Source organism: Mustelus asterias, chromosome 5 (assembly GCF_964213995.1).
Source record: "Mustelus asterias chromosome 5, sMusAst1.hap1.1, whole genome shotgun sequence".
Lineage (NCBI taxonomy): Eukaryota > Metazoa > Chordata > Chondrichthyes > Carcharhiniformes > Triakidae > Mustelus > Mustelus asterias.
In genome coordinates, this window is record NC_135805.1 from 97,011,987 (window position 1) to 97,020,914 (window position 8,928).

Sequence of the window (8,928 nt, forward strand, 5' to 3'; positions counted from 1 at the left end):
TTGCTGTGTTGGCAGTTTTAATTGATTAGTTGATCTATAATGCTAATTATAATGATTATCCCATAAATGAAAATATTCACTGCAAATTTATCCTCATTCATAATTTTAAAGACCTTTGTCAAGTCTACATTTTTCTAAACTTTCCTGACAGCTATGATCTCTCAGTTTTGGTACCATTCTTCAAAATCATTTGTATACTTTCCCCACTTTTTCTATGTCCTATGCATACTGTGGAGACCAAAATTATTCATAATACTCTAAATGAAACCTGGCCATCGTTTCCAATACAAAGTTAAAGGAAATTCATTATTTTTGTATTCTGTATTCCTAGAAACTCCTAAACTTTTATACTCCTAGGGTGGCACAATGGTTGGCACTGCTGCCTCACGGTGCCAGAGACCTGGGTTCGGTTCCAGCCTTGGATGACTATGTGGAGTTTGTACATTCTCCCAGTGTCTCTGTGGGTTTCCTCCAGGTGCTCTAGTTTCTTCCCACTGTCTAAAGATGTGCAGATTAGGTGGATTAACCATTATAAGTTGTCCTTTAGGCCAGAATTTTACTGCCTCGTCCACCTCAGAATGGGAGGCTTGCAGAACGGAAATCTCCGTTGGCCTCGGGCGGGATTTTATGAGCAAGGTCGTAAAATCCCACCCTTAGTGTCCAGAGATGTGTGAATTTGGGGAGGGATTAGCAGTGTTAAATATGTGGGGTCACGGGAATAGGGCCTGGGTGGGATGTTCTGTCGGGGAGTCGGTGCAGACTCAATGGGCCAAATGGCCTCTTTCTGCATCTTAGGGAGTCTATGATTCTATGATTATAAATAAATTCCAGTGCTGTGTTGGCAGTTTTAATTGATTAGCTGATCTGTAATGTCAATTATAATGATTTGTTCACCAAGTCCCTAGATTCCCTTGCTCTTTTACCCCATTTAATTTACACAGATTATATAAAACAGACAACACAGAAGCAGGCTATTCAGTTCATCCAGGCCAAGTTAACATTTATGTTCCACTGGAGCCTCCACTCATCTTCCCTCATCTAACTCGATCAGTATGACCATCTTCTATTCTCTTCTCTCTCATCTACTTGTCTAGATTCACCATAAATGCATCACACTATTTTCTTCTCCCCATGATAGTGAAATGCACACCTTCACTATTCTTTGGCTGAAAATTTATTTTCCGAACTCAGTTTCAAAGAACAAACAAAGAACAAAGAACAATACAGCACAGGAACAGGCCCTTCGGCCCTCCAAGCCCGCGCCGCTCCCCGGTCCAGGAATGAATCCTGAATCCAGGATCCCCGCCCAATTTTCCAGCCTATCTACATACCAATATCCTATCCACCGAGCTGTCCCTCACAGCTACGATGCTTTGTTCATCACAACCTATTAACTCACCCCCACCCCCCCATTCCAGACCAAGTGATCTCCAGGGAGAGGCGAAAACCCAGAGTGAAAAACCCCAGGGCCAATATGGGGAAAAAAAATCTGGGAAATTCCTCTCCGACCCCCTGAGGCGATCGAAACGAGTCCAGGAGATCACAATGGCCCTGATCGGAAAATGCTTCCCAACCCTAGTCATTTCCACTTCCACGAACACCATATGAATTCCCTGCCCCCGAGACAGGTTCCCAACTATCCGCAGTCTCGCTCTGTACTGGCACCAGCAAGATGATCATAGAATGAAGCCTTAAAACGAGAAACAAGGAACAATTAGCCCGCGCCGCTCCCTGGTCCAAACTAGACCACTCTTTTGTATCCCTCCATTCCCACTCCGTTCATACAGCTGTCGAGATAAGTCTTAAACGTTCCCAGTGTGTCCGCCTCCACCACCTTGCCCGGCAACACATTCCAGGCCCCCACGACCCTCTGTGTAAAATATGTCCTTCTGATATCTGTGTTAAACCTCCCCCCCTTCACCTTGAACCTATGACCCCTCGTGAACGTCACCACCGACCCGGGGAAAAGCTTCCCACCGTTCACCCTATCCATGCCTTTCATAATTTTATACACCTCTATTAAGTCTCCCCTCATCCTCCGTCTTTCCAAGGAGAACAACCCCAGTTTCCCCAATCTCTCCTCATAACCAAGCCCCTCCATACCAGGCAACATCCTGGTAAACCTCCTCTGTACTCTCTCCAAAGCCTCCACGTCCTTCTGGTAGTGTGGCGACCAGAACTGGACGCAGTATTCCAAATGCGGCCGAACCAACGTTCTATACATCTGCAACATCAGACCCCAACTTTTATACTCTATGCCCCGTCCTATAAAGGCAAGCATGCCATATGCCTTCTTCACCACCTTCTCCACCTGTGACGTCACCTTCAAAGATCTGTGGACTTGCACACCCAGGTCCCTCTGCGTCTCTACACCCTTTATGGTTCTTCCATTTATCGTGTAGCTCCTCCCTACATTATTCCCACCAAAATGCATCACTTCGCATTTATCAGGATTGAACTCCATCTGCCATTTCCTTGCCCAAATTTCCAGCCTATCTATATCCTTCTGTAGCCTCTGACAATGTTCCTCACTGTCTGCAAGTCCTGCCTGTTTTGTGTCATCCGCAAACTTACTGATCACCCCAGTTACTCCTTCTTCCAGATCATTTATATAAATCACAAACAGCAGAGGTCCCAATACAGAGCCCTGCGGTACACCACTAGTCACAGGCCTCCAGCCGGAAAAAGACCCTTCCACTACCACCTTCTGTCTTCTATGACCAAGCCAGTTCTCCACCCATCTAGCCACTTCCCCCTTTATCCCATGGGATCCAACCTTTTTCACTAGCCTACCATGAGGGACTTTGTCAAACGCTTTACTAAAGTCCATATAGACAACATCCACGGCCCTTCCTTCGTCAACCATTTTGGTCACTTCTTCAAAAAACACCACCAGGTTAGTGAGGCATGACCTCCCTCTCACAAAACCATGTTGACTATCGTTAATGAGTTTATTCCTTTCTAAATGCGCATACATCCTATCTTTAAGAATCTTCTCCAACAACTTCCCCACCACGGACGTCAAGCTCATCGGCCTATAATTACCCGGGTTATCCTTCCTATCCTTCTTAAATAACGGGACCACATTGGCTATCCTCCAATCCTCTGGGACCTCACCTGTGTCCAGTGACGAGACAAAGATTTGCGTCAGAGGCCCAACGATTTCACCTCTCGTCTCCCTGAGCAGCCTTGGATAGATTCCATCAGGCCCTGGGGATTTGTCAGTCTTTATATTCTCTAACAAACCTAACACTTCCTCCTTTGTAATGGAGATTTTCTCCAACGGTTCAACACTCCCCTCCGAGACACTCCCAGTCAACACATCCCTCTCCTTTGTGAATACCGACGCAAAGTATTCATTTAGGATCTCCCCTACCTCTTTGGGCTCCAAGCATAAGTCCCCACTTTTGTCCCTGAGAGGTCCGATTTTTTCCCTAACAACCCTTTTGTTCCTAACGTATGAATAAAATGCCTTGGGATTCTCCTTAATCCTGTCTGCCAAGAACATTTCGTGACCCCTTTTTGCTCTTCTAATTCCCCGTTTGAGTATTTTCCTACTTTCATTGTACTCCTCCAGAGCTCCCTCCGTTTTTAGCTGCTTGGACCTAACATACGCCTCTCTTTTCCTTTTGACCAGTCCCTCAATTTCCCTGGTTATCCACGGTTCTCTAATCCTACCCTTCCTATCCTTCTTTTTTACAGGCACATGCTTGTCCTGTAGCCCTAACAACCGTTCCTTAAAAGACTGCCACATACCAGATGTGGATTTACCCTCAAACAGCCTCTCCCAATCAAGAGCTGCCAATTTCTGCCTGATCCCAATAAAGTTAGCCTTCCCCCAATCCAACACCTTACCCTTGGGACACCACTCATCCTTTTCCATCACTATCCTAAAGCTAACAGAATTGTGGTCACTATTTGCCACATGTTCCCCAACCAAAACTTTGAAGACCTGACCGGGCTCATTCCCCAGTACCAGGTCCAGTATAGCCCCCTCTCTAGTTGGGCTGTCCACATATTGTTCCAACGAACCCTCCTGTACACATTTTACAAATTCCTCCCCATCCAGAGTCCCTGCCCTCAGCGATTTCCAGTCTATACCAGGGAAATTGAAGTCTCCCACTACAACAACCCTATATTTCCTGCACCTATCCAGTATCTCCTGACATATCCATTCTTCCACTTCCCTTGGGCTGTTGGGGGGCCTGTAGTACACCCCCAACATAGTGACTGCGCTTTTCCTGTTTCTAAGCTCCACCCAGAGTGACTCGCTACCCGACTCCTCCGAATTGTCCTCCCTCTGCACCGCTGTAATATGCTCTCCAACCAATACCGCTACTCCCCCACCTCTTTTGGCCCCTCGTCTGTCTCGCCTAAAACACTTGTACCCTGGAATATTCAGCTGCCAGTCTTGTCCCTCTTTCAACCAAGTCTCTGTCACCGCAACCACATCCAAATTCCTCGTGCGCATTAAGGCCCCAAGTTCGTCTGTTTTACCTGCTACGCTCCTTGCATTGAAGTATAAGCACTCCAGACCCCCAGGCTCAGTGAGGTCGTCCTCCCCCAGAGTGCCCTTCTTCTTTGCCAGCCTTGTCCCAGCCCCAAGCTCGTCCCCAGCCACCACACTTATAGACCTAATAGTTTGATCCCCACCCCCCTGCCATACTAGTTTAAACCCCCCCGAACTGCACTAGCAAAGCTCCCAGCCAGGATATTTGTGCCCTTCCAACTTAGTTGTGACCCCTCCCTCTTGTACAGGTGCCATCCTCTCCTGAAAACCTCCCATTGGTCTATGAAAATAAAGCCCTCCCTCCTGGACCAGTCCTTTAGCCAGGCATTCATTTGAACCAACTCCCTATTCTTAGCCTCACTGGCACGAGGCATTGGGAGCAGCCCAGAGATGGCCACCCTAGTGACCCTACTTTTTAACCTATTTCCCAACTCCCTGAATTGCTCTCTTAGGACCCCCCTACTCTTCCTATCTACGTCATTTCCACCAATGTGTATAATGACATCCGTTTCTTTATCTTCCCCTTTTAATATGCCTCCTATCTGATTTTTTTTAATGACTATCCCATTTTGATAATCTTTCATTTTGCTCTTCACCCACAACTGGACATGTCTTTTTTCTGCCAACTCTAAAAAATGTAATTTAATCATTTCAAAGATCTCCTCATGTCAGCCTTCGCTTTTCTATAGAAGACACCCAACTTCTTCTCCCTTTCCTGCCAGGTTCATCCTTTTGGAATTTCACCAGTGCCTTTATATCCTTTTTATAGCATGATGATCAGAACTTTACTTAATACATCAAGTGTGCTCTAACCAAAGCTTCTTAAAAGCTTAGCATAACTTCTCCACTTTTCTATCCTACCCATCCAGAAAAAAGTCTAGTTCTTGATTTGCTTTTGCAATTGAAGTTAGAGACCTGCATCACCAGCATTAGTGATTCTGCATTTTTATTCCCAGATCCCTTTGCTCCTCTACCCTATTTAGATTTTTACCTACCAAAATTGAATCCCTCACACTGATCTACGTTAAAATTCAAATATGATCCTTTGTCCATTCTGCAAGTTCATCTATCGCTCTTCTAACTTATTGCAAACCTCCCCTATGTATTGACCATTTTTCTCAATAAGTTTAGAAATGTCTTTGATTTCAAAGTCAAGTTTTTAATCTAAGAGAAATGCCACAAAAAACCAGCCTCAGTTTTTAATAACGGAGGTAACAAAATAAATGCCTGGCCGTTTAAAAGAATATTAATGCAGGTGGGACAGAAAGGGAAAAAATGATTACAATTAGCAAAAACCAGGTCTAGATTGCAGGTATCCACAGACAGGCAAGGAAACTTAAGCAAGATTGAGTCATGTAAGATTGGCAGGCAGAGTTGGCATAATGAACTGAGAATTCCTGCAGATGTACAGTCTATCATGAGTTATCTCAAGGCTATATTATCTAGAGTCACTGAAGCTGCATTGCCCCATTGCTTGAAGGCTCTTGTAAAGCCAAATGAGGCCAAGTTTATACTGTAAAGAACATTAAATATTAAAAATACAATTTTTTTCTTTTTAAGGTCATTATCAGGCAACATCTAAAATAATACCCTCGTGCAGTAGGGGAGTTAGAGCCCTTGGAATGGTCTTAGCTAAAGGTCACTAGATTGATATGTAATTGAAGAACCGTTACTTTTCAGAATAGACTAAGAGAAGCTCTTACTTTAGAAAAGCATAAACTTCCGAGAAGGCTCAAGGTCTTTAAAATAATTTTTAAAATAGACCTGTCCAAATAAATGGCTGATCAAAACTATTTAAGTTGTATGTGTGTGTGTTACATTTCTCTTTGCCAAGGCTGTTTGGCTGACAGTCAAGCATCATTCAATTGGGTATTGAGTCTTTTTGCTTTCCAATTGACGTAGGAAGGCAGTATGTCATAAGAAAGGAAGTGTTGGCTGACAAATGGCTAGATTGTGGGGGCAACTCATGTGATGAAACCTTTGGAAATACATTTAACCACGGTGGGCAACCCTAGTGCAGCTCGATGGGATATTGAGAATGATGTGCAGGAATTACTCCATGTCCAGATAAGGCAGGAATTATAGATACATCAGCTGGCACCTTCCCTTCTTTGTATGTTAATCTGCTCATGTACCTCAAAGGGGATTTAATCCACTGGTGAACAGAAGGTGTATTTTACCAACAAACAAATCCCACTTAATGAAATGGACAGCGTGCCTTTAAAGTAAAGTTTATTTATTAGTCACAAGTAGGCTTACGTTAACACTGCAATGAAGTGACTGTGAAAATCCCCTAATCGCCACACTCCGGCACCTGTTTGGGTACATTGAGGGAGAATTGCACCTAACCAAGCCGTCTTTCGGACTGTAGGAGGAAACCGGAGCATCCGGAGGAAACCCACACACACATGGGGAGAACGTGCAGATTCCGCACAGACAGTGAGCCAAGCTGGGAATTGAACCCAGATCCCTGGCGCTGTGAGGCAGCAATGCTAACTACTGTGCCACTGTGCCGTTCCATTTCATACTGCAAAGGCTCATTCGCAGTTACTAAATTCTACACTGAGCTCTCTTGGAGATGCCTCAAATAAATAAAGGTGGTTTGCAGAAATAATAGAAAGAAATCAAGTTAGGCCCTGTGTTGTGACATAAGTAGAGTTTTCTAACTCAAATCTGACGGAGTAGGACCTCACTGGTTGACCACCAATTCCCAACTATGCCAATTAGCTTGAAGCTTGGCTTAAAAACAAGTGCTGGTAATGGGAGTCATATTCCGTTAATTCCACCACCCAGCTATTCAGAGGTTGATTTCTTTTAATCCTCTTTCATCTGACCTTTTGCGAAAGCTACTATTTTGATTGATGGCGAGGCTCCCATTGTCTCACTAGGTAGCCTGCATCAATCATAGCTTGCTTGTGTACTTCAAACAATCCATCAATTCCTCTCTTACTATTATAGTCTCCACTATAAACTCCTCTGCAAATTCAATATAATTTACCTCGCGTTTAATTCAATGTTTATCTGATAAGCTGATAGAATATTTGCTGTTATCACAAATAAAAGTTATAAAACTTTTATAAGTTGTTAAATTTTTATTTTATTCATGTGCCAAGATGAATTAAATTAATATGGAGCAGTGCAACAGCAATTATAAAGGTATTTATAGATTTAAAGTTGGACTTTTCACATGAACACCACCACCTGCAAGTTCCCCTCCAAGCCATTCACCATCCTGACTTGGAAACATATCGCAGTTCCTTTGCAGTCACTAGGTCAAAATCCTGGAACTCCCTCCCTAATGGCATTGTGCGTCAACCCACAGCACATGAACTGCAGCGGTTCAAAAAGGCGGCTCACCACCACCTTCTCAAGGGCAACTAAGAATGGACAATAAATGCTGGCCTGCCAGCGACACCCATGTCCCATGAATTAATAAAAAAAAGAATTGCACAGCTTGATCTTTGACAGCATTGTGGCAACAGATACAAAACTTCAATGAAAGAGTCTCAATGGGAGATTCACTCCATTTACCACAACATCCATTTTCTAGTAACATCTCCAATGGCATTGGAAGGATCAACCATCAATTGCTGGACACTTTGGCCTGACTTTTACTGCCTCGTCCACCCTGGAATCAGGGTGGGCGAAGCTCGCAGAACAGAATTCTCCATTGGCCTCTGGCAGGATGTTATGAGCCTCGCCCAAGCGAGGTCATAAAATCCTGCCCTTTATTCCAATATTTTGGTGACATAAAAGCAGCAGGCATGCTGATTCTGTACATTGTTCTGGTGAGCAGGAGGTCTGACATAAAATTTCTCAACTGAAATCGGTGTCCAGAATTGCTTGACAATGGTAACAATCTGAGGTCAAAAGACAGTAACATGAAATATTTTTGCCATTTAACCATCTTACTACATGTTTACATTTGACTTTATGAGCTTTTGTGGTAATTGATGTAAAGTACTTAGCTTTTTTTTCTGTCCAGCCTCATTACTAACATCAGTGAATTTGCAATGAGAATATTCCTTTCAGATTTGCCTGGACGAAGCAGAGAGCTCTAATAAAGGGATGCTATGCAGGTCAGGCCATGCACAACAGATGTTCAATACCTATACAACTGCACTGCCAGCAGAGACAAAAATCCCTCCATCACAAGTTCAGAAATGGGATGCTTCCTGATAATTGCACAATGTTCAATATGGGATGTTGCCAGGAGCTGGGGATTGTAATAGGTGCAGTGGAATTCTCTCACTTCAATAATCCACAGTTGTCTAGATACAATATTAAAGGCTGAATATGTATTTACAGTTCTTCAGACACTCAAAAATAGAAAGGGAAACAAATGGCTAGCTCTTCTTTAGGCCCAACTGTGCGTGCAATCCTTCCCCCTCTCCAGAGTAGCCTCCTCTCATTCAGAA